Source organism: Rhamphochromis sp. 'chilingali' (assembly GCF_963969265.1).
Source record: "Rhamphochromis sp. 'chilingali' genome assembly, chromosome: 17".
In the NCBI taxonomy this organism is placed as follows: Eukaryota; Metazoa; Chordata; class Actinopteri; order Cichliformes; family Cichlidae; genus Rhamphochromis; species Rhamphochromis sp. 'chilingali'.
Window position 1 is genome coordinate 34,664,958 of NC_137944.1, and position 23,736 is coordinate 34,688,693.

At 47.4% G+C, this 23,736-nt stretch overlaps 1 protein-coding gene across 2 annotated transcripts in view; it reads left to right on the forward strand.

Annotated features, from left to right (window-relative positions):
* The window catches only part of LOC308385108 (zinc fingers and homeoboxes protein 2-like), a 135,028-nt gene that overhangs the window by 25,507 nt on the left and 85,785 nt on the right, over positions 1 to 23,736 (forward strand). For both annotated transcript variants that reach the window (XM_080863877.1, XM_080863878.1), the window contains exon 2: positions 17,470 to 17,628. The gene's annotated coding sequence lies outside the window, so the exon portion shown is untranslated. The remainder of the gene's footprint in view (positions 1 to 17,469; positions 17,629 to 23,736) is intronic.

Sequence of the window (23,736 nt, forward strand, 5' to 3'; positions counted from 1 at the left end):
TGTAAAAGAGACTCGTTTCTTTCTAATTGTAATTTGGACAAAAACAATTTAAATCAAACTGAAGGAAACTGTTGGTGGGATTTTCATTACGTTCTGATTTAATTTAACCAAGAAAATTATTTGAACGCTAATCAGTAAAAATATTAAACGCTAAAATATGAAGTGAACTAGTCGACGGACCGAAAGAACAGCAATTTTTATAATCAGTTAATAATTTGAGGGGTTTTTTTTAGAGCCAAACTTATTTCCTCTCAGTCCCCTAGAATTGGCAATCTTTAACCTTTCCTGACACTTTGTGGATAAAACGATGATTTAGCTGCAGAAAAATGGTAAGTTGTGCTCATTTAAAGTGTTACCCCGACACGTGCAGTGATCGGCATGTGTAAGAACGAGACGAGCGGCCTCGTGCTGCATCCTCCCGGTACGTGCGGGCCGGTGTGTTTTCATCTGCCCAAAATATGTGCTCAAACTGGCTGTTGGTATCAGCCGGAGGGGTTCAAATCAAAGCGATCGCTTAGCCGTTCACAGCCTGCCATCAGACTGCAAACTGGGTGTTGAATTAGTGCAGAAAATAAAGATGAAGTGGAAGTGAAGGTCTGACCGAGGCCTGTTAAACCTGACTTTTCTTTCATCAGCGCTTGCCGCCCCGCCACCTGTCTCCTCCAAACCGAAATGACCTTCCCACTCCAGAGCGCAGTCACTTTCCTCTGAGTGTCGGAGGTTGAAAACTCATCTGTTCGAGAAGTACCTCGCGTCCTCGTCTTGTTCCTCCTCAATCATCCACCCGTCTCCAGTTTCCTCCTCCTCCTTTCCACCATCCTGAAGTAAAAATAAAATCCTTCCTCTCCTCAGCTCCGCCGTTTCCAATTTTCTTTCCATTTCTCTCGCTCTTCCAAGATTGTTTAATAAGGCAGACTTTAACCTTTGACCTCTCTGTCCTGGATCTAAGGCTCTGCGATGTGTCCGATGGTTACATAGCAGCGTTTAGCCACATTCGGGGACTGAATGTTCTCGTTCCTCTCAGGTTTTTCTTTAATGATACGAGCTGAATACCTTTCATATTTCTTAGAGAACACATTCTTTCCCCCGTGAATCAGAAATACTGCTGATTTTCTTTATTGAACCTACATGAAATGCATTATGAAAGATTATTATCGTACAAATCCCATTAATGTATTAGAGTCAGAGTTAACCTGAGCAGTTGTGCTGTGTGAAAGTGAGTGACGGTGTTTTTTGATTGCTGAGACTTTTGAGAACATTTTTCATAGACAAAAATCACACAGCGAGCATCAGGTGAGGACTGCAGGGGGAAACTAGCAGACTTCAAACAAAGTCTCAAACCTTTGGTGTTTCAGGGTCTGTTTAAAATGTTCGTCTGAGTTTTAAGGCTGGTGAAAAATCTTAATGAGGGTGGACGTTAGGACCTCGGTCGCACAGACCCGCAGACCGGTCAGCAACCTCCTGTCGCTAGGGAAAAATGCGTATCCCTCGTGTGATTTGTGAGTGGTTGCTGGCTGTTGCTAGGGGAAGCTGGTCATACAGAGAGTGCAGCACCATAAAACCTTGTCGTGATTGCTTTGGTTGCTAGCAGGTCACTGACTGGTCTGCAAACATTTGCTAACTACTTGCAGTTAAGCTGGGAAAACACAAACTGGAATTACACATGCTTCTCACGGTTTAACTACGACTCGCTGAGCAGTCAAGTCAACATCTTCACACTATGGGCAACCACAGCCTTCTGCCACGTCTGGCAAACGCTGAAGGAGTAAACAGTTGTCTTTGGCAACCTGTTGTTGAGCAGTTGGTGACCTTTATTTAACCAAGTCGCTGGGTGGGCTGTGAAAAGGCAAAGCGTGTTCAGGACACGGGTAGAGTTAAAACGAAATATCTAAAGTTCTGATAACGGTGTCTCAGACCACGCTGGATAAACGCTGCCCCCGGTGGTGAAGGTTTCTCTTACTTTTGCAGGGCTACCTTCTTTTAATGGCCGATAAAAAGCTGGATACTGAAAGTTTGGACGTGAGGAAAAGTGAGATTTTGTCGGAGTTGTTTGATTTTTATAAAGGCGGAAGTTTCAGCTGCATTAATGAGTAAAGCTCAGGCCTGCGGAGCAGCCTGTGATTGTAATCTGAGTATTTCCTCTTGCCCTCGCAGAGCTGAAACGCATTCTCATCGTCCTTTAATAGTTTTGCCAAGGTTGATGTTGGTCGTCTGTTCTTCTCTGCATTGATTTCTGCTCGGCTGCCTCCTCCTGAGGTTTGCAGACATGCATGTTCGTGCTAACGGCGCTCCCCGCTCCTCCTCCCGAGTTTCCCACAGTTCTCTGCTTCACCTATTGAACCCTGCCACCAGCCCAGGAATGGAGCAGGGGGAACGGCAGGAATGTGGCTCCCACTTTGAGCCAAAAACACAAAACAAGAAGGGCAGAGCTCAAATGCCCCGCCTCCTGGGAGCCCCAGATGCCTTTCCATTGGCTCTCCACTGTAGGCTGACCACCTATCCTCGACCCTCATTGGTTGCTTTTCCATCCTCACTCCCTGCTGCTCTCCAGCCTATCAGAGCGCACTCATGCTGTTAAACTGTGTGTGTGTGTGTGTGTGTGTGTGTGTGTGTGTGTGTGCCATCACTGTGATCCTTACCGACAGCACCGAGTTGAGTGTTGCCTGATTTTTAACATCATTGTGTGATAATTATCCTGTAGCTCAGGACATTGTTCTGTATTAGCTCCGGTTAGCGTCTGTGCAGCCATATTAAAGCTGACACACACACACACACATTACACACACGCTGTAATAAACAAAGATATATTAAAGCATAGGAGGCAGGAAGCGAGGCTACTGTGAGGCTTGTGCAGCGTCGTGTGCAGCGCGACATCGAAACCAGGCCGAACGTACGGCTATAGGCCAAGTTTTCACACTGCTATTATTAGCCTGCGCTTCATCCTACAGGGGAAGATGATAAAGATAAGTCGGGTCAGTCGGCTGTGTCATCTGGGACCTTGGCTGATTTTCCTTTTTTTAATGTCACAATGCAGAGACTCAGAGGTTTGCAAAGGGAGAAGAAGCAGCAAGGAAGCAACAAGAGAGGAGGTCAGAGGTCAGCAGTTTCCTCTGTTTGCAAAGGCAGGACAGCCTTCCCTGATTTAAATAGATGTTATACATGAAAACAGACACTATAGCAGTTAAAGAACTTCTGTTAATGTTTAGAAAGATTATATCGACCTATCAGACGCGTCGGTCGGAGGCTCTGGTTCTGTAAAGAAAATGGTTCCCAAATGAAACTGCTCACAACAAGTTTGTGGATTTATTTTGGGTCGCAGCATCATGATTTCTAGAGCGAGAGAGAGAGATTGCTGCTGAGGTTTTCAAACACGCTTTTGGTGCTTCGAGCACCTCCCCATCAAGGCGAGTGCCATTTAGATCCATTATATTCAAAAGAGAGCAGCCCGTGTCTCTAAATGTGTAACTCGCACCAAAACAGCCTCAGTGGGTAAGATGACAGACCCGAGGAACAAGTGCAGGTGTGATGATGTGGTTAACAGAAGCAGCTTTTTAATGGTAAGCAGGACCTGCTCTGCTGTTTCTTATATATAGCGAGGATGAAGTTTAATGTTTTCATCTCCTGTATAATCTGCGAGTCTCTGAGCTTCTGTACTGAATCATTAACATGCAAGATGATTCCAATTCAGTTCAGTTGAATTGTTGTGGCACCAAATCCCAACAACAGCCCCCTCACACCGTTTTGTATTGTAGTACAGAAAAGCCCCAACAGTCAGACGACTGCCTACAGGCACTCGGCGACAGTAGGAAGGAAAATCTCGTGGAGGGGCGGCCATCTGCCGCAATCGCATACTCAGCCCAGCTGCAACTCACCACACCAGGTTAAAAAAGTTGCACAACCTGCAAGAACTGTATTTAGGAGCTAAGGTGCTGACAACAACTGTTGCACGTCGCTGCTCACAAGGCACCGCAGGGCGCGTTTAAAATGGTCCTAATGTCTGTTAGCCAGCAGCTTGGACTTCAGATTGTTCGAAACACTCAGTCTCGACGTCATCGAGAGGGGATATCCCTAATATGGTCATCTCAGGCAAAAAACTCCGCCCACTTGAATGATTGTTGTTCAAACGTTGTGTTTTTAGGTATCAACCAATCAAGAGATGTTTTCTCAAAGGGGGAGGAGCTAAAGTTACTGGGACTGGCTGTCTTTAAGATGAAGACCTTTGACTCGTGCAAAGCTTCTGTAGTCCAAGGATGAAAAATGGAGTTTGAGCAGAATGAGTAGTTTTTCTAAGCTGCACTTTTATCGGCTCATTCGTGTCCACCAGTGGAAAAAACCTCATTTTGTCCTCATTATTGTGGCTGCAGTCCACAGTTAAGAGGACAGATGTCTGAAGTTGATGTGTGGGTGAATGCTTTTCCCTCTAAACATTAGTTTTGCAGGTTTCCAGCTAGCTGCCTTCATTTAAAGTGCTTGAAGCGGTCATGAACAAGCTGTCGTGGTACTGTGGGAACTTTCTTTCTTATAAACGGGAGAACCATCTGTACCGAAGGCGCTCGCGCCTTTGGAGCCGACTCCTCCACAGCCGAGCCAGCAGCTTTCAGCCATGTGTGTCGCTGCTGTCGTAAAGTAAACACGCTGCACTAATGTTCATATCATGCTATAGCACGTTCATGCGTCAGCAGGAACCTGGCGGCGTCAGTACGGCGGGACGCGCCCGTGTTTGCATCAATTCAAAGTAGGAAAAATGGCAAATTTGTGCATTTTAAGTGGCATAAAAATGTACAGGAAGCCCAACATGGGACATTTTTGAGGGGGCAGGGAAAACATCTGCAAAAACTCTGAGCACATCTGGAGGCCAAGTATATGTAGAAAACCTCCACAGATATTCAGCCAACTATCAAGTGAAGCCAGCAAAGTCTTGCATTTTAAGTCAAACCTTAAAAACAAACGGGGGACTTTAGGGGCAGGAAAACATCTGCAAGCCTGATTTTAATTAGGGAGGTACAGATCACCGTGTTTTTGGATGTTACTGCATTATTAACAAACGCTGTGATAGATGGAGCGCCTCACATTCAATCTGCTCTTTCTGCCTTTAAACCAAAAACAATGAGTGGAGCTGAATAACAAAGACGCCGCAGATTTCATTACTGATCTGGACGGCGGTGAAATCCCCCTCGAGTTATTGGTGAGGGGAAAGCAGAAATCTCGTGTTGCTGAGGACTCAATATGTCAGGTGACCGGTGCTCGACCGAGCTAATAACAGGACGGGACAAAGAGGCGACGAGCTGAATAAAGAGCGAATAGGAAAAAAAGAGGCTTCCCCACCTGCTGAGAAAGTAATAAAAACAGACACAACAGCTGTGACTGATCTGGAAACGCACACACAGTAAAAACATCTAATAAGGTTTCATTGATTATATTATGTCTGTGCAAGTGTGCAAAAGGCTTACCGGCGCACGCACACAACGTGCGGTATTAAAGTGTGCGGACAGCTGCAGGAATCCTGCTTTAATTGTGCAGCAACAATAAAAAGTTGAGCAGACCCGTCAGCGTCGAGCTTTTCATTCACGTCTCCAGAATAACGGCTGGAAGAGGAGCGAGGTGTAATGTGTAATAACAGCAGCTTCAAATGTCAGCTTTAGAGCCGGCCTGTAAATCACTCCAGTGTAAACCCAGCTGACTTTTAAAGCCTGTATTTGTTTATCTTTGGGCAAACTGCCAAATCGGCCAATTCGGCACGCTGAATTAGCTGTTAGCATTTCCTCGTTGCAGCATTCCCATAAATGTACAGACGGCTATCGGCGGATCGCCTTTTTATTATGGGGAAATGTGGTTAGAAAAACATTCTTTTGTGTGTGATTTCTGAGTGGAGAGGTCACGTGTGCTCCTCTGCATCCTCGTGAAGCCCGAAGTGGTCATCTGAAGTCTGAAGATGTTCCTCCCAACAGCTCAGCCATCATTTATTACAGTTCATGGCTGCTGGAGGCTAATCCCCAAAGCCTGATTGGAGGATTTCACTGATGTGAGGAGCTTTCGGTTCCCTCTCTGTGAGACTTACAGCAGTGTTTCTTGATTGAAACAAGGTTTGTTTGGTTTATTAGTTGCTTTGAAGCAGATCACAGAGAGATTTGTCAAACATGCAACACAGACTCATCGTCCTACTGTACGCGGTGTGATCTTGTTTGGTCACTTTCCAGCGGCCTGCGCTCAACCAGGAAGAATTATGAAAATTCACCAGAACCTGAGATATCATCTTCCTCGTGAGAACCTGATGTCTGCTTTCCACAGAGCTGTGGTTTGGTGTTTGGTGTGCTCTGCAGCTCGTGGATAATAGCCTGCAGCGCAGATGAGCAGCAACAGGGGGGATAAATAAGTAAGCACACTCCTTTTTAACTCTACACCCCCAGATTATTTCACTTTTCAAACAAGCGGTTCACTAAAACCTGCACTTCAAAACGAGTGCAGCAGTACTCGGCACACTCTGACGTGTAAATCAAAATGTCACTTTAACAGGTTCATCCCCAAAAACCCAGTAAATGATTGAAATGTGACCAGGATGTCATGTCACAGCCGCACGTCCACCTTTCACGGCCAGATGTCAGGTGTGCAGTGACAGTGCGGCCACATCTGGCCCACCCAACACTGGCTAGAGTAACAGGTCTGATTGAGTGATGGGTCCAAGTCACGGTCAGCATGCACGAGGTCGTCAGGGGGAGGAGTCTGCAGCCACGTGTATCAGTCATGGATGGGCCTCCGCAGAGCCTCAGCATCCTGACAGAGAGCAGAACAAAAGGCAGAAACATCCAAAGAAGAGCTTCAGGAAGTCTGGAGAAATGTTCCTGAAGATCCTCTCAGAGCTGACAGAGAGCTGCTCACATCAGATACTCATTTTAAAGTTAGAAGTGCACAAACTCTGTTTGTGTCTCTGATGTTTAAATCACAGCACCCATTTCTAATTTTCCACCAAACATCAAAAATGAGGGGTGACTCAGGACTTTTGCACAGTGCTGATGCAGGGTTGGGCTGTTTATGGTTTAATACAAGTTTAACATAAGCATTTATTCTGCGATGATGGGGGTCAGCCTGCCCTGCATGCCCCCGTCGGTGGTGGGTATGCAGGGTAGAGGTCACGAATGCGAGCGGCTGAACGAGCTTCCTCTGGAGGATGGCTCGGCTCAAAGACGGATGAGGACTTCGGATATCTGGCGGATGCTCGGAGAAGCTTTCCCGCCACACAGGAAGCCTCCCGGGTGCTTCCCTTTGTAGGTTTTCTGGGCACGCCCAACTGGGAAGAGACCCTGGGGTAGACCCAGAGCCCAGTGGTGAGATTATGTATCTCATCTGTCCTGGGAATGCCTGGAGATGTCCTCCCCAGGAGGAGCTGGGAAGTGTTTCTAGGGAGAAAGGATGTTTGGAATACCCTGCTCAGCCTGCTGCTGGTGTGACTGGATAAGTGGAAGATGATGGATGGAAACATGTTGTAATTTTATGGTGATGCTTCTTGGGCTGAAACAGAAAAAGTATCTTTTTGGGAAACGGCAAACACGAAAAACAAGAAGGAAAACCGCTCTGTCAACATGATGGATGCACGAATGCAGAATGTGCAGCAGGAAATTTGTTAGCTCTTTAACACAGCCTGTGTGTGTCTAACGCAGACACGAAGCCCCATCTTTAAAAACACATCACATAAATCGAATCCACGCATCAGGCTTTTGTTTGGCAGCGTTTCTCTGGGTTCGACTTTAAACTGAAATCCTTGCATTTTATTTCTGACTAAATCTGTGTTAGTCGAGTAACCGTGCTGGGGATTTTCCTTTTCTCCAGGCTAAAACCTCTGAGGCGGCCACCAAAAACACACAAACTGTACATCGGCCTCACAGTGGGAGCTTGATCTAAATACTCGTGGGCTCAGGACAAACTGTTCCACAGGTCGCCGCCACAGATTCCAGCACGCCGGCCGTTCTTTCGGCGATTAACGCGGCTGTGGCAAGGTTCAAGCTCCAGCTCAGGTTTGCTAATGAGCGAACAAACAGCCTCTAATAGGGCTGCGAATGCATAAACACGCTAATGCGGCTGGTAGAAGTCCGACTGGTGCAACGCGGTGGTGCTGCCCAAGCCTGTTACTAACCAATTATAGGACCAGCATGGCAGAGCTGAGGATTGGGTGAGGAGGCGGACGGGAGGGGGAGGTGGGAGAGGAAGAGGAGAGGCTCATCACCATCACTGCACATGCTCAGTGTGGCTGTGGCGAAGGGGGTGTGGTGCTATCAAAGTGTGTGTGTGTATGTACATGCGAGGGGGGGGTGAAGCAGGCAGTGGGTGGGTGTTTGACTCAATTCCTCCTCCTCCGTCCTCGGGGGATCACACGTTGTTTGTACTGTATTTTTGCACCACATGACTTGCAGATTTTTTCTTTTTGAAGATTTTTTTCCTCCCCCCCCCTTCACCCCTCTCCCGTCCCTCCCTCCTCCCCTCACTGAGCGAGCGGCGTCTTGCCAGGCAGGAAAGGCAAAACAGCTGTGCCGGTGCCGAGCAGTTCCCCATTAACCGAGGAATTATGCAAGCAGGAAATTCAAATAAGATGCAGATGAGTGGAGGAGCCAGGCTCCAGCCGAATACCTCTCCCCCTCACCAGAAAAAACCCGACGAAAGCCTCCAGACTGCAGACTAACCCGACCCCGCAGTCTGGTTCCAAGTCCGGCGACTTGTCACCATTTTAACAGTTTGTTTCCCCACATCCGAGCGGCTCGCACTGCTGCAAAAAATGACATTAATGAACGCGCTGGAAGGAGGCAAAAGAGTGTGGCTGTTTAAATACAGAATGTGTAATGTTTTCACAGCATTTAATCATCAACACATTAATCTTGAGACATTAATTAGCTAAAACACACAAAAACCACGAGCAGCGAGACTGTCAGGCGCTCTTTTTGTTTTTTTTAACACCACGATCCATCTGGATGAATCCGCCGGATTACCGACGAGGCGGAGGGGAGGGGAGAAAGGGAGGTGTCACATTTACACGAAGGTTAATATGGAGATACAGCAGCGAAAGTGAAATGAAGGGGGTGTGTTCGCACCCACCAATAGGAGGCGAGGAGCGCGTGACGTATCGGCTTTCACTGCGAGAGTGTACACGCTCGCTGCTCGCCCGGGGAGGGTGCACAGATTAATGTGGATGTTAAAGGCCTTTAAAGAGCGCTTAAAGGAAATGAATGATGCTGCTGCTTTCCTGCACACGGCCTTTAAAGGGTGAGACGTGCACGCCTCCGCAGCACAGATGCTTTTCCCTCATTGTTGTTTAACATGAACACATTCAGCTCGTGATCATTTCTCTTATTTAGATGAATCCAGCGTTCAGATGCGGTACAGATAATGTACGACGCAGATGTAGTCACGGTGGCTGTCGCGAGCTGAGCTGGCTGCTTCCCATGAAGCTAATAAGATACACTCATTATTGTTCAGTTTGTCCAAAAACAAAAACCCTCAGCGTGCTGAGAGGAGAGTCCATCTGTTAGGCGAAGCTCCGATTCAGGAGATGCGGTTTTGTCCTGGTCCTGGAACTCTGGACCAGCTCTGGATGCTGGACCAGCTGGGGTGCGTGGGACTTTCCTGCATGTGTTTTTTGGATTCTGGGATGTCTGTGGGCATCGACCCTGATGTGGATGTTTGGTCCCAGCGATCGGGCAGTAAGGAAGACTCGTGGGCGTTGGCTCTGCTGACCCTGATTGTGTGTTTACACCTCTGCGTTCGTCATTATTAACCTCCGGCTCTCGTCCACTGCGTGTCTTTGTCTTGTCGTCCTCCCCTCACCCCCCACCTCCCTGAGCCTGGAGGTGTCTTTCCGTTAAAAGGGCATTTTTTCTTCCCACTGTCGCCAAGTGCTTGCTCACAGCAGGTCGTTTGATTGTTGGGGTTTCTCCTGCAGGGTCTTTACCTATATAAATAAAATTGAATTGATGTGAAGCTGAGGGTGGAGGGCTCGGTGTTCTCAGGATCTCAGCTCTTCACAGATGTTTGTCATTTGGTTTCATCCAGCAACGATCTCCAGCTGGGGCAGCTGGGGTGGGAGTTAGCACCTCTGAGTCCAGGGACGAGGTTCTGGAGGGTGGAGTGGGAGTTTCCCGGTCGCTGTGTGGGGATGTTGTAAACTTCTTGGATGCTCTTTTAGTAAAATCCACAACGAGCCACGTTTTTAAAAATCTATTAATTCTGTTAAAAAGGCACCAACTCCAAACAAGTGAGAGGTGTAGAAATGTAACCCCTTCCAGCTGTTGTGACGGGCGAGTGGGTTTACCTGTACGCACCAAAGCTGTTTTTCATAGCAGGCTGTAACATGCTTATTTGTGACACTTGGGAGTGTTTGGGGGTCGATGTTTGACCTGAAAGATGTCCCAAACCTGAGCTCCTTGTGTATTGTTGTGCATAAACAAAGCATGTGTATATTAAAGTTGGGTTCTGGAGAGCAACAGGGGACTGGATTTGAAGTAATGCCAGGTTAAAAAACACTGGCTGCTTTGGGATATTTCCATCAGTGTCCATAAACAAAGCTAATGAATAGAAATAGAAATAAATATTCTGTGCGGCCTAAACTACGTCAAAAAAAACTCCTGGAGAGCAGTGCAGCTGTGAAAGCTCTGCCTACTTTTCTCCACACTCAAAGTCTGCGAAAAGCACATCAGCAAGCTTTATCTAATGATCTGATGTCAGAACTGGAGCCACGTAATCAAATCAAGACATACCAGAATCTCAAGACAAACTTGTCAGCTGTACGACATCACACAGGAGAACATGAAGACCAGTGACGGGCCCGCATCGCTGAGATCTCTTTAGGCATGTTAAACAAACCTGAACCGAGTCTGCTGTGGGGCGTTTGCATTCCTCCGACGAGCTTCCCGGTGTTTGACAGATATGAAGATGAAAGACAGATAGTCTTTGGAGGCGTGTTTCAGGAAGAGCTAAAGCAGGAAGGAGTGCAGCGAATAAATGAAGTCCTGTTTGAATCCGCGTTCACAAACGCTCCGATTTCACTGAGAAACGTTGAGCTTACTGTCTGTCAGCAGGTCTCGTGTCACCGTCGTTGTGTGGAAATCCCCACAGTGTCACTAATATGCTGTCATTAAGCCAAAAACAAACACAGCTCTTCTTCACTTCCTTAAAACTTCAGATTTTTGCCACATTTGATGTTTTTAGCCGAGTAAAGTAAAACAAAAGGTGAAGTCAGAGAGCTGTATATCAGAGTTAATTCCCTCTAAAAGCAAACTGGAGTTGCTGGCACGATGAAGCACCAGTCAGACTGGTGGAGCAGATTTCAAGGTGAAGAGAACGCCTGTCAGAGCTCCTCGACGTTTCACCGCCGTGAAAATAAGGCCGTGTATTAAACATCCTCCTTGGATTCCTGAACATGCTGAGAGTTATTCTGTGCTTCCTGAAACTCTGCTCTGCAAACCGGCCGGTTACTCCGAGGATCGAGTTTAAGCAGCCAAACTTGCAGGAAGCTGCAGTTCCTCTAATGGCCACTTGGTGCTGTTTTACAGCAGGGATTGATGCTGGGGCCTTGGCTTCCTGTTCCTGTTGCCCGTAACCTCCAGAAGCCATCAGGCCATGGTTGTTGAGCCGAGGAGTTCCCAGTTTGGGTCTCTACCAACTCCTGAGGAAAAATATCCGGATCTTTAGCTGCGAGATGTTCCACTTTCTGCACCGGCGGCTCTCCGGCTGTGTGCTCGCTGCTCAGTGCCGGGCAGGTACTGAACACCAGGATCACGAAGGCTGGATGGAAGCTGAGACTGAAGCAGGCCTGACAGCAGTGATGTCACTGATGTTCAGTCATTTTATTTTCATGTGCTTATGCAGACGTGGCTGCACACAGGTATAAAAGACACTCATCAGATAAATGCAGTTTAAGTGTGGGGGTGTGCTGTTCTCTCTGCAGCCACAGGGAAGGGGCGGTTACTGGATGTAACTCCTGGTCTCCGAGCATGTGAGCAGCTCCCGTCAGTCTGCGGCCTGCTGCGGTCTCTGTTCCCACCCTGCATGAGCTGCAGAACCAGAGCTGAACTTTAAAGAGGCTCCGCAGAACTGCACATGTGGAGAAAACTTTCTGTAGCTCACTGGCTTTAATCACACCTGTGCTAATACTTCCAAAGACAAATTGTGTCTTTGCTAAAGGATGTTTGGTACCCAGAGTCGTCTACAGCTTGGTGGGTCAGAGTTTGCACCACAAAAAAAGTGGGTAGCAGTTAAACAAATCACCCATCCATCCATCCGCTTATCCTTTTCAGGGGCGCAGGGGGCGCTGGAGCCTATCCCAGCTGTCATAGGGCGAGAGGCGGGGTACACCCTGGACAGGTCGCCAGTCTGTCGCAGGGCCAACACACAGGGACAGACAACCATTCGCACTCATATTCACTCCTATGGTCAATGTAGATTAATCAATTAACCTATCCCCACAAACAAATCATTCATAGTTTATTCTAGAGGATGTTTAATGTTAACGCCAGTTAAAAGTTGTTATGGTGCCACACACCACATGCTGGCGCTGCAGCGCCCCCTGTCTGTCTGTGATGGGTTACCATGCGGATGCTAACTTGCTAGCGTCAGCTGCACTCTGTAATCCAGCCGCGTCCTGTGTGCTGGATGGATCTGGCCGTACGGTCGACCTCGGCATGTTGCTAAATGAGTGCAGACAAAGTGGAATTCAAACATTACTTTTGTGCATGCACTGATGGCGTGCTCGCCGCACACACCTGGACCTCTCTCCCGCTGCAGCCGGCTGATCTTTCTTGCACTGCAGAAATTACTGTGATTCAGTTTTAATAAAACAAATAACAAGTGGAGCTGTGGCGCTGAAACGAACCTCGTGTGAAACGAATCAGAGGACATTGTTTCACAGGAAGCAGCCCTGCACCTTCAGATCTGTTCTGCTGTTACTGTAAACAGGAATCTGCGCTTTAATTGACCCGATTGATTAAATTCAGGTTAGGACAAAAACAGCGACAGACAGACAGACAGACGCCCCCTCAGTACCGCCACTTCAGGAGAAAGCCCACAAAGCTAATTAATTGGGGCCGACCGGCTGATTTGCATGTTTTGTAAGCACTAATTAAGATATGCAAAATATCCAGATGAACGCTGCCGCCTAAATATATTTTAGGCGGCTCGGTGGCACAGAGGTACGGACGGCAAAACAGACGGAGGCCGCGTCCTGCGGCGGGGCATTAATCCGAGAGTCGCTACGCCACAGCAGCAGGAAGTGCAGCGTGTAGGGGAATTCATCCCGGTGACACTTTTATATTAACAGAGCAGGGACGGCCGAACGTGTCGTGGAAGGGTTAGGGTTAGTGCACACGGGCAGGTGTAGAGCCCTCGTAGGTGTGCACGAGTCAGAGTCTCAGAAACTGAGTTTGAGAGCAAAGAGTCTGAGGAGGCTCCGGTCCAACAAGCTCAAGCTCATTCGTGCAGATGACCTGGGCGACGGTTTACTTAGACACCAGGAGACCTGGGACGCTGCATGCAGAGGAGCAGTGTGCTTTATTATCATACACGTCACTCAGACAGCACAGCCGGCCTTCTGAAGGTCTTTCAAAGATTTTCTTTGGTCTTGGGCTGCTTTTTCCCTCCGGTCTTTGTACCTGATCACCTTCACTTAGCTCTGCAATTTGAGTCATTCAGGCATGAAAAGGATGAATCGGTGTTGTGTCTACACAACAGAAGAATTGTATCTTTAGGCACTTTGTTAGCAGCAGCCTGTCACAGAAACACATCATTTGTTCTCATTTCTTTAGTTCAATCTGTGACAAATACCAAAGATAATACAGTTTGACATAAAATAGTGTTTTTGCACCAACAGGCTGATTCCTGAAGAGCTGTTAGCTGAAATGTTGGCATATTTCAGTGTCCTTAAAAGTTTAAAGAAATCGGAGGACAAAAGCAGTGTCTGAAGAAGGTCGGCTGTCAAGAAGCCAACCGTAGGGAAGGGAAACGGGAAGAAAAGGCTGAGGGATGAAAGTTACAGAAGGACAGATAATCGGAGGAAACGGGGCTGATGGAGCATCTGTGTGAGTCATCTGGGAAACACGGTGGAGGCTCCGTCAGGATTTGAGGCTGAATTTCAGTCGGTGGTGTCGGAGCTCTTTTTACAATGTCTGGAATTATTAACACAGAGAAAAGTAGCATCGCACCAGAACCTTCTGGAAGGTATCGACTGACAGCAGCTCCCTTTTTCCTGGAAAGCGTGGAGAACTGTTCCCGAAGATGATTTCAGGAAATGATAAGGAAGCTTGTGTAAGAGAGCTCAGGCCAACACGCCGCACTCTGTTTTGCTTCTATTTCCATATATGTATGCACACGTTACACAAACAGCCCATTCATTTGTACAGGAGAGCACAAATAAACACAGTAACAGTGGAGATGATCACACACACACACACACTGATCCCAGAGCTGCTTCGTATCAGGTTGGTGATGGATGGAGGATGAGGTCAGTCCTGAGGGGGATCCAGACTCTGTGGAAAAGACCTGTTGTTGTCTCTGAGTGTGTGTGTGTCTCCCTGCTGCGCTGCAGTCCTCTGATGATCTCATCCACTCACTCGCAGAGCTTTAGCAACCTACACACAGGCGCTCATCGCGGGGAAAATGCTGCCGGTGATTCCCTCTTAGAGGAGCTTCATAATGTTTCGATGTTAATCTGTGACCAGGCTGGCTGTGAGTAAATAATGATTATATTAAACATGAGTCAGACTTTGTGCTGCACAGAAAGCAGGAACGAAAGTTTCTAAAGGTCAAAACTCCTGAAACGAATAACGCTTAAAATCAGGTACGCTGAACCTGAACGCTCGTCCTCTGCTCCTCGTTTCACCGCGAGTGCAGAGCGACGAGCCGGCTGCCGTAAACGCCGTCGAGCCAAAGTCTCATTTTGCTGATCTAAACGCGAGGCGTGATGCAGAGTTGGGGCCAAAGTTTCCGATGGGCCTAACCTCCGCTAACCTCCGCTCTGTGCTCGTACACACGTATCCAATTTCCTGCCAAATACTGAGCTTGCTGTGCAGCTGAGGCTGCGCTCCAGTGCTGAGTGAAACTGCAGTATTTCCTCCGTTACTTTGCACGAGCAGCAGGCGCCGGGCTCGGCCTCAGAGCGAGGGGGGAGGAGCTCGGAGTACCCCTCCTCCACTCCTCCACACTGGAAGGAGTTGGCTGAGGTGATTCGGGGATCTGACTAGGACGCCTCCCGGGCGATGGCGGTCAACCACGTCCTGCGGGGAGGAGACCCCGACATGCCAGAGGAGATCATAACTGTCACCTGACTCGGGAACGCCTCTGTGTCCCGCCAGAAGAGCTCGAGGCCCGAGCGTCTCGGTGTCAGAAAAGAGATGGATGGAGGAGCTTGTTGCTCCACCCTCTCGTCCAACATGGCAGCGGATAAAATGCTAAAATAAAAGCTTCACAAACCTGCGGGCGCCATCACTGCGGCTGGCACTCTGGCTGATTCTGAGGTCTTTACAGCAGCGCTTTCACACTGTGAACCCTGCAAAACAAACTTGTTTCTATATGAGTAAGGCTTTTTTTAGTGCATCGATCCACACGGCAGAAAAACTGCTGAGTGCAGCCTGTAGTGAAGGCTGGCTGCTCTTTAGCTGCTGTGCGTCCTCCAAACTCAGGCTTTACCTTCAGGCTGAAGATGAGGATTCAGTGTGGTTAATGCAAACCTGAGCACGGCACTAAAATAATGCAAACACACACACACACACACACTCTGAAACAAACCAAGGACTGCTCACTGTTAAGCTGCAAACCCTGATGAAGCGCGTTTACGTGTGCAGGCGGGTTTCAGCGATCGATGATTGCCTCCTTCATGTCTCCTCTTCCTGTTCCTTGTCATTGGCTTGTGCTCGTGCGTGGATGCTAACGGCCTTAACTGTGGGGTTCAGTAGTCACGCACAGCCTGGCACAGCTGATTGGCTCTGTGGTCCAAGTCACGCCATCGTTTGTGTTACATTAAGCTCAGGAGAACCTCTACCGGACAGGAAGTCTGGCACCGCTTCCTCGTTGCACTGCCGGGCGTCTCATTTGATCTCATTTGATTGAGCGCTGCTGAGCCGGGGTTAACTGTTTCTGCCACCTCCCCGCCGTGGCGACGCTGCGGCCTCGTTAAATTAAACGAGCTGCGAGTTTTCCTGCCGAACAGTCGTCTGCAGAGCGCAGCACAGCTGCGACAGCGTGTGGCAAAGGTAGATCACCTGTGGCCTCAGTCACTGCTGCTTCTATATATTTCAGATGTTTAATGGAGGGAGAGACGCCCCCTAGTGGCAAACACAGATATCCTGTGTATTAAAACTGAACATAATGAGCGAGGAAAGAGAAACAAAGTAGCCCCGCCCCAAGGCGCCCCCATATTCACTCTGATTGGACTGACTCTGGAACAAATCCAGCTGAACAAAAACCAGATTGAGCGACTTGATGCAGTTGTTAAATAGGTTTTGTTGCTTAAATGTGTTTTGCAGCCCAGGAAACTTCACATAGAAATCTCCTGCACTTAGAAAGTAATGAGGGTTCGGAAATACTGTAAAAAATAAAGAAAGAATGCCCCGCCCCCTGCACACAGACGGCCTGAAACTCAGAGTTTTGCATTACTTCAACTGATGTGCCAGAGGGGTAAACAGTTTTTCATACCAGGCTGTAAACATGTTTGTTCCAGCATGACTGACTGGTGGAGCCTCCGGTGGCCGTCAGAGGAACTGCAGCTTTGTGTTGGCTTCATTTCTCCGTGCTCAGGTTGCCGCTCGGTCTCTCCTCTGATTCTTATTTTTTCATTTATTTTTTCTGTGCTCCTCTCTCTCCGTCTCGCTCTCACTCCGTTGCTTCCTCCCTTCTCGATTTTGGCATGTTACCACGGTAACCCACTGCCTCCTTTATTGGGCCAAGTTGTGGTGCAGTTTTTAAGGCCCGTGCTGGGTTCAGACCACACAAACACAGTCGCACAACACTCAGGAACACCTGCTATCACACTCACAATCATCAACACCTCAACATGATCTGTTTGCATCTGCCATCCACACACACACACACAGACACACACACACACACACACACACAGACACACACACAGACACACACACACACACACACACACACACACAGACACACACACACACACACACAGACACACAGACACACACAGACACACAGACACACAGACACACACACAGACACACAGACACACAGACAGACACACACACAGACACACACACACACACACACAGACACACAGACACACACACACACACAGACACACAGACACACAGACAGACACACACACAGACACACACACACACACACACAGACACACACACAGACACACACACACACACACACACACACACACACACACACACACACACACACACACACACTCTCTCGATGTGATCCATCTTTAGTTTTCTCTCACACTTGGCTGACGTCTCTCTCCTCTTTCAGACCCCGCGGGAGATTACCCAGAGTGCTGCTGGCCTGAGCTTCCAGAAGATAAAGAGGAAGAGGAGAGAGAGGAGAACGGACAGAGTTCGGAGGAGGAGGTGGAGCCTCAGGAAGAGCCCCTCCCCCTCCAGTGAAGCCCCTCCCTTTAGAGGAAGTGCAGTGAGTACCAGCTTTTTATGTCACCATCCCACTACTGCTCACTACCAGAGGTCATATCCCAGAATGCATTTCATACCCTGAGACCACACTGTACCGTTACCACTGCCTGCTGCCCATTTTTTCATATCGGTCGGTCATCATCTTTCCTTCCTCTGTTTCTTGCACAGATCTTGTGGACACATTTGTTGCTGCTTTCTCTGATGGTAAATGTGCTTTCTGTCACGTATACATGTTACCCTGCTGGGCGCTCATACCCGCCTGTTAATTCTGCTGTAATTAGAGCAGACGTAGCGTTTCTGAGGAGCGCACTGATCTGACCGAAAGAAGCCGCTCTCCAGTTTTTGTGAGGTTAGTTTTGAAGATGCGTCGCAGCGTTTACCAAAAAGCATCTGATGTTAGCGTCTCTGTGCTCATAGCTACCAACAGAAGTGACAGTGATGATAGTAGCGTGAGCTCCACCTTGTGGTTCAGATTGGCATTGCATGAGAGTACAGCGCGGACTTGTTTCCAGTTCGGTTGACGTCTCGGACTCTTTGTATATATTCTTTCATTTAAAAGTAAATTGGGCTCCAACACATTTGGTGTGAAATTCACGTGTGTGCACCTGGTGAAGGTGCGTCTGCTCTTTCGTTTGGGTTGCACTTTAGTCATCGTGCAGCTCTCCACACTCGCACAGTTGTAATTATTCACACTGATTTGTGGTGTGGTTCAAAGCCGGTTGTGGATCACTGCATACATTTATTGATTAAACAGGACGGCCTCAAATATAAATTTAATTGGTTAGTTTATAACGTGTGTGTGTGTGTGTGTTTACATATCTTTGCGGGGACCAACAGTCCTTATGGGGACGAGGAGTTTTTCCCTATAAGTTTGAAGACCCAAAATGTGGTTTTAGTTTCAGAGTTCGGTTTGGGGTAAGGGTCAGGCTTAGGCATTCATTTTTCATGGTTAGGTTTAGGGAAAGCATTATGTCAATTAGATGTCCCCACAAAGATATTAAGACAGAGAGTGTGTGTGTGAGTGTGTGAGAGTTTTCCTTTTCTGAGTGAGGTTAGCCAAATGTTGTGGGGCTGTGGTGCGGAGCTGTGTGAAGTGTTGGAATCTCGTGTTGCTTTTCTTTCTTTTTGCCAGTTTCTGTCAAGTCAAGTTTGATTTTAATCTGAAGTTTAACAACAGCATTAAATTTAACGCCATCTTTTGACGGCGGTCTCCAGGGATGCGATCGTGTCGTCGTATCATTTAAAAGCACGTTCTGCATCCAGAAGAAGCTCAGGTTTCATCTAAAGCAGCTGACCACTGCTGTCACTAACTCTGTATAAATTAAAGTTAGAAATCAGAAGCTTTTTGGACCCAGTGCAGAACGATGGTCCGGTCTTTATGTTTTTGAGCTCCTCACAGAGGCAGAAACATCAGTGAGCTATCGATCAATCAATCAGAATATTTTGTTAATCCCAGAGGAAATTATGTTGCCACGGTTCCTCCCGGACCGTGCGAGCAGTAAATGAAATGATACAGAAAATTACAGCATTATAAACTATAAGAAAATAAATACATCAGTGAATCACACACAGTATGTGTAGGAGCCCTCCTCATCACACTGATAGTGAACGTGTTGTTTCCTGTGTCGAGGATGTGCAGAGGTTTGGGGTGAAGTTTGACCCACAGATGAAGCTCGTGTTTTTTTCTCCTGTGGAAAATCGTTTTGGTCCTTTTAACAGAAATAAGTGGTAAATCATTTCTCACTTTTATTCGACTCGGTCGACTGCAGCACGCTGCCTGTTGGTTTCCATGCTCATCCTCTAGGTTTGGCTAAATGTGCATGTTTGCAGGAGTTACCTTCAGGCCCTTTGAACTTCCTGGGAGACGTGTTATTGCTCCCAAATGGGCTGAAGTTGCATAAGCAGCTGCGTCTTTGTGAACAGCTCAGATTAATTCCAGCTTTTCAAATGTAACTGTTCGCTGATGTTCTCTGTTTTCTATTAACAGTAACTGAACATCTTTTAGGTCTCGAACTAAACCGTCGCCTATAAAAAGTTAATGTATAAAGTCTAAAGTCATCTTCCTGTCACTGGATGGACAAACGTGTGGATCATTTACTTTGGTGTCAGGAGCTGACGTGCTGCTCGGCTCTCTGTGGGAAACTGTTGATCTGTAGTAAAATGTGCCGCAGCCTGAAACATCACAAATGAGTCACCAATCCTGCGGTCGCATTAATTCACTGAGCGCTCTGGTTTTGATGTTACCGGGGACAATGGCGAACTCTGAGGTTAAGGTTTTAAGTCCATCTTAAAAGATTTACGTAACTATTTTTAAAGCCCGGTAGAAATGCAGCCACATAAACTAGTGCAACAGGGGTTTTTGGAAGAGTTGTGCTTGCATAACGCGCATTCAGCTCATCCCGGGTCGCAGTTTCCTTCCACAAACTGCTCTTTGCACAAGTGATCGCAACATCAAAAGCATTATAATCCAGAAATGCACTTTATCGATCCGATCAGCTGTTCATTGCACTTCGTACATTGGAATAAACGTCAGCGTGGGTTGCATGTCCGCCATTACCTGCGAAAACCAGAAGTGACATTAGGGCTGGGCGATATGACCCAAAATTCATATCTCGATATTTTTTAGCTGGATGGCGATACAAGATATATATCTCGATATTTTTTTTAAGCCATAAAGTAAGAACAAAAAGAGAGTTCTTAGTCAAAGCTGTGTCCCAGATGTCACACAGGCACTTTTATTAACATACAGCACAGATGTACATGAAAAATTACTCAAAATTAAATTATGAGCATTCATTAAATAATAATGCTCCATAAATAAAAGAAAACAAGGTTGTTTTTGTGCTAAACAAAGAGCTCACAATTGTGCAGTCAAAATGTAAACTAAAAGACGCTGAGCGTAATAACAAAGACAGATTTCACAGCAGCTCTGTTCCCAAGTTTTACTGCGTGACTGACAGCCTGGAGTTTGAAATCCGCTTCATAACCACGTCTCTTACAGGTGCCATTTATGGTCCTTATACACACACAAGGTAATATTACGTTGATGCACAGTACGTATCACTCCGCGAAGCTCCTCGGTAGCCGTAATGCGCCGACAATCTATTAAGCGGTGCAGCTCCGTAGCTGACCAAAGTCGTACTCAAACATTTTTGACAGATTGCTGAACGCCGTGTACCACATAAAATCGGTTCGCGGCCACCAAGCACAACCAGAATTCATACATAAGGCGCGCTATCAACTTTTGAGAGAATGAAAGGATTTTAGGGTTAGCGCTGTTAGCTCGTTAGCATGTTTAGCTCGTTAGCACGTTGACGCCGTCCAGCCCCACGCATGGGGCGATGCGCAGTAACTCGTTAACGGAGATTTGCCGTGTCCGTCTTGTCGCTGCCTGCACGTGAAGCGATGGGGTAGGAGGGGGAGTTGTCTTCAGTGAAGGCGAGGCGGAGTAACGTTGCGTAGAGACAAAAGTGGACGAAAGAGAGGCAAACTTGCGGCTCCACAACTATAATTATAACGTAACATAGACTATATCGATATAAAGGATATTGTCACATCTTATATCTCGTATAAAAATATATCGATATGTTTTAAAAACTCGATATATCGCCCAGCTCTAAGTGACATCACTTTAGGTGGGAAATGGAGTTTTGTCCCCTACAGGGTCTTTCAAAGGTTTACTGTTGTCATGTTTGACTTTCTGTACAGTTTCTCAGCTTTGAGCTCAAACTGCACTGTTGGAAATCTTTTATTTTAATGCTGTTTTTTGGAAACTGTGCAAAATAATATTTTAGTTTTCCTGCAGTTTACAGAAATGAGTGCATCTGAAAAATGAAACTATGAAGACACTCCAGATGAGTTTGCTGTGGTTGGAAACTGTTGTGTGCCACTTTTTTGCATTTACAGTTTCAGGGTAAACCTCTGAAATCTCTGTAAGTAGAAATATGTGTAAAAAATCCAAAAACTGATTTTCAATTTTTTTGTAGTTTGTTGAACTTTTTGTTTTTTATGTAGTTACTATGGACGTAATGCATACATGTCATTAAAGTTTGTGATGTAACGGTTGTGTGGATGTATAGAAACGTGAAATGCTCCCATAAATAGCACCACAGCAGGTGAAAATACAAAGATCAGCTCTGGCAGACTGGGTTGTATTGTGGCTTTAAAGGGTTAATGTGCTCTGTCCCTGTTAGATTTAATTACACGGCTGTTTCTGCATTTCTCTCTTTTCTTATTTTGTATTTTTTGCATTTCATTTGTGGCGTTTCCAGTCCTCCATACAGGAAGACTCGGCAGAAGTAATCATATTTCAGAGGCGACAAAAAGGTGAAAGTCGAGTTTGCTTTACTGGGAAAAAAACCAACCTCGGTGTGAGAAACAGCTCGTCGTCCTCGGCGTTCGCCCCGTTTTTAAAGCTTCTTTACAGAAATCGTCTCCTGGTGTCACCTCTCGCTCATCGGGAAGAGAAATCAAACCCAGCCTCACATCGCTGGGCTCTGATTGTCCCTCCGGTGTCCTTCAGTCCTTCAGAAAGTGAAAGAGGAGGGCGATAAACACATCTTGGCTGAATTCAAGGCCTCGAGAGGCATTTACTCGTCCTCGCTGCAGCCTGTGCAGGTCTGACTGCGTGCCGGAGATTTCACTGTAAAACGTGTTTATTCTTCTTCTCCTGCATCACTTACTAATCAATTCCCCGCTTTCTTACTCTGCTCATGTATAATTTACAGGCTTTAATTTGCTGTGTTGATTTAAAAGCAGCGTGTGGAAATCACTGTAAAGGCAGCCGATAATGCGGAGTGTGTAAAAGGAAGAGGTGAAGAGAGGAGATGGAGGGGGCGAGTAATGGACAAGGACTGGAGAGCACCTCCTGGAGAGCGCAGACATGTTTTTGGACGAGAAGGCCGAGACACCTTTTTGTACTGAAAGAGAAAAAGTCAGAGGGGCACTTTGAAAAGATGTGACATTTAATTTCCCAAATTCAAAACAGAGGTCCTGTTTTCTGCAGGATCGCCTCTCCGGAGTCTAAAAGTGAGGAGGAGAAGGTTTGAGGGGGAAGAAATGATATTTGAGAGCAGAAAGAACAAAATGAGGAGGAAGGAGAGTTGACACATGCAGACGAGAGAAAAGAGCAGCGGGACGGCGAGATGAGCGAAGAGACGCCGTAAATACAGTCGGGATGGGCGAAGGGAACGACGGGCTGGTTTTTCAATCAGGTGTGTGTGTGTGTGTGTGTGTGTGTGGCTCCTCCTCAGCTGGAACCAGTACTCTCGGTTCAGCAGGTTCATGCTGTAACAGTTTAAACATGGCGGCGTCCGGTGCCCTCGCCGCTCTCATTTTAACCTCCTTTGTAGTCCGAGCTGCTGCAGGGACCCGCCGCTGCGTCACACGGTGGTGTAATTTGGGCCGCCACGTATTTGGGAGCGTTTTCAACAAAGCTCAAGGCTCTGCGTAGAGTTCAGGGCACCGCATCTGGAGCCGTCATGGAGGACCGCCGGGGTCTACGGGGCGGTTCTCAGAGGTGTCGCCGGGGTACAGGATAAGTCGTGATGTGTGCGAGGGGCGTGGCTGTGGAAGCCTGCGTCCAAATCTGACACGGATTCAGGCTCAGCGAGTAGGATGATGGGAAAGTCCAGTCCACGTGGCACAAACCAGATATCTACGACAATCCCGACAGCACCTGAAATTGAAGAGCAGCTCTGCACGACGAACCACCGTTTGGCCGCATCCAGCCGGCTGCATCGCCGTGGCAACTCGTGCTGCAGACCCAACCTGAAGGCGCGGCCGCCGACCCCAGCACCTCTGAGCACGGGCAGCAGGGTCTGATGAGCTTCAGTAACTCGTTTGTCTTCTTATGCAAACGATAACGATGACCCCGTTTGAATTGCGTGTTGATAATTAATCTTCGCCGTCAGCCCGTTAACGCGATGACAGGATGAAGCCATCATCTGCACATGTAAATGTTCATTTAATGGAGGGATGGCGTCTGTCAGTCTGTGGCGTCCTAACGATCCAGCTGTGAACAGTCGCTGGCTTCACACAGAAACGCTGCCGTCTCTCCGCGGACGTGTTCCCGTTACTTACTGGTCGATCGATAAACCTTCAAGCGGGT